The 2,500-nt window shown below is 61.2% G+C and overlaps 1 non-coding gene across 1 annotated transcript; it reads left to right on the forward strand.

Moving 5' to 3' along the window:
* The first annotated feature begins 1,631 nt into the window (after positions 1-1,631).
* LOC141979743 (5S ribosomal RNA) lies at positions 1,632-1,750 on the forward strand. The gene has a single exon (XR_012637136.1). It is a non-coding gene; the product is annotated as a 5S ribosomal RNA (ribosomal RNA).
* Positions 1,751-2,500: the final 750 nt, after the last annotated feature.

Consider the following 2,500-nt stretch of genomic DNA (forward strand, 5'->3'; position numbering starts at 1 on the left):
GCCGGCCATCAGGTCAACCCGTCACTTTGAATGGGGTTGACCTGATGGCCGAGCAGGGACTTAGACATTTTTTCAGCCTTTTCCTCGGGGTTGACCTGGTGTCCCGGGGGGACTTAGACATTTTTTTCAGCCTTTTCCTCCGGGTTGACCTGGTGTCCCGGGGGGACTTAGACATTTTTTTCAGCCTTTTCCTCCGGGTTGACCTGGTGTCCCGGGGGACTTAGACTTTTTTCAGCCTTTTCCTCCGGGTTGACCTGGTGTCCCGGGGGACTTAGACTTTTTTTCAGCCTTTTCCTCCGGGTTGACCTGGTGTCCCGGGGGGACTTAGACATTTTTTTCAGCCTTTTCCTCCGGGTTGACCTGGTGTCCCGGGGGGACTTAGACTTTTTTTCAGCCTTTTCCTCCGGGTTGACCTGGTGTCCCGGGGGGACTTAGACTTTTTTTCAGCCTTTTCCTCCGGGTTGACCTGGTGTCCCGGGGGGACTTAGACTTTTTTTCAGCCTTTTCCTCCGGGTTGACCTGGTGTCCCGGGGGACTTAGACTTTTTTTCAGCCTTTTTCCTCCGGGTTGACCTGGTGTCCCGGGGGGACTTAGACATTTTTTTTCAGCCTTTTTCCTCCGGGTTGACCTGGTGTCCCGGGGGGACTTAGACTTTTTTTCAGCCTTTTCCTCCGGGTTGACCTGGTGTCCCGGGGGGACTTAGACATTTTTTTCAGCCTTTTCCTCCGGGTTGACCTGGTGTCCCGGGGGGACTTAGACATTTTTTTCAGCCTTTTCCTCCGGGCTGACCTGGTGGCCGAGCGTCTCGCCGTCCGCGGCCGGAGCTAGAGATGCCCCCCCCCCCAGGCCAGCCTGCGAAGCCGCGGCCAGGATCGGGCCCCTGGAAGTCTGACTAAAAATTTTCACCGACCCCAAAAACGGTTAGGGGGGGCCTCATAAAGCCTCCGGAGCGAAAAAAAAAAAACGGAAAAAAGGATCGGGCCCACCCGAGGCAGGGAGTCAGTAAGGGAAAGGGGACGAGGCGGCCCGGAGCCGGGTGCCCGGAGCCGGGTGCCGGCGGCCAGGATCGGGCCCCTGGAAGTCTGAAAAATTTTTTTCACCGACCCCCAAAGTGGTATTGGGGGGGGCTCATAAAGCCTCCGGAGCGAAAAAAAAAAAAAACGGAAAAAAGGATCGGGCCCACCCGAGGCAGGGGAGTCAGTAAGGGAAAGGGGACGAGGCGGCCCGGAGCCGGGTGCCCGGAGCCGGGTGCCCGCGGCCAGGATCGGCCCCTGGAAGTCTGAAAAAAATTTTTTCACCGACCCCCAAAGTGGTGTTGGGGGGGGCTCACGAAGCCTCCGGAGCGGAAAAAAAAAAACGGAAAAAAGGATCGGGCCCACCCGAGGCAGCGGAGTCAGTAAGGGAAAGGGGACGAGGCGGCCCGGAGCCGGGTGCCCGGAGCCGGGTGCCCGCGGCCAGGATCGGGCCCCTGGAAGTCTGAAAAAAAAAATTTCACCGACCCCCAAAGGGGTGTTGGGGGGGGGCTCACGAAGCCTCCGGAGCGGAAAAAAAAAAACGGAAAAAAGGATCGGGCCCACCCGAGGCAGGGGGAGTCAGTAAGGGAAAGGGGACGAGGCGGACCGGAGCCGAGTGCCTACGGCCATACCGGACGGAAGGCCCCCGATCCCGTCCGATCTCGGAAGGTAAACCGTCCCGGGCCTGGCTAGTACTTGGATGGGTGACCGCCTGGGAATCCCAGGTGCCGTAGGCAGCTTTTCCCGCTGCGAGCCAGCTCTCTCCTTTTCTGGGGAACAAGGGCAGGGTCGCCCTGCCAGGGCCCTGGGGCTGAAGTCCCTGCCGGCCACCAGGTCAACCCGGAGCCTGCCCCTCTGCGGCCAGCAGGTCAACCCCATACCGGCAGGGGGTTGACCTGGTGGCCGGGAAGCAGAGCGGCCAGCAGGTCAACCCCATACATTCAGCGGGTTGACCTGGTGGACGGGAAGGAAAGCGGCCAGCAGGTCAACCCCATACTTTCAGCGGGTTGACCTGGTGGCCGGGAAGGAAAGCGGCCAGCAGGTCAACCCCATACATTCAGCGGGTTGACCTGGTGGCCGGGAAGGAAAGCGGCCAGCAGGTCAACCCCATACATTCAGCGGGTTGACCTGGTGGCCGGGAAGGAAAGCGGCCAGCAGGTCAACCCCATACATTCAGCGGGTTGACCTGGTGGCCGGGAAGGAAAGCGGCCAGCAGGTCAACCCCATACATTCAGCGGGTTGACCTGGTGGCCGGGAAGGAAAGCGGCCAGCAGGTCAACCCCATACATTCAGCGGGTTGACCTGGTGGCCCGAAAGCAAACCGGCCACCAGGTCAACCCGGAGCCTGCCCCCGCGGGCAGGGGCCAAGCGGACCCCCCTCCGCCCGGGCTTGCCCTGCTCCGAGCCGGGGCTTAATCCCCGTCCGGCCACCAGGTCAACCCGGAGCCTGCCCCTCTGCGGCCAGCAGGTCAACCCCATGCCGGCAG

This window comes from Natator depressus, chromosome 28 (genome assembly GCF_965152275.1).
Source record: "Natator depressus isolate rNatDep1 chromosome 28, rNatDep2.hap1, whole genome shotgun sequence".
In the NCBI taxonomy this organism is placed as follows: Eukaryota; Metazoa; Chordata; order Testudines; family Cheloniidae; genus Natator; species Natator depressus.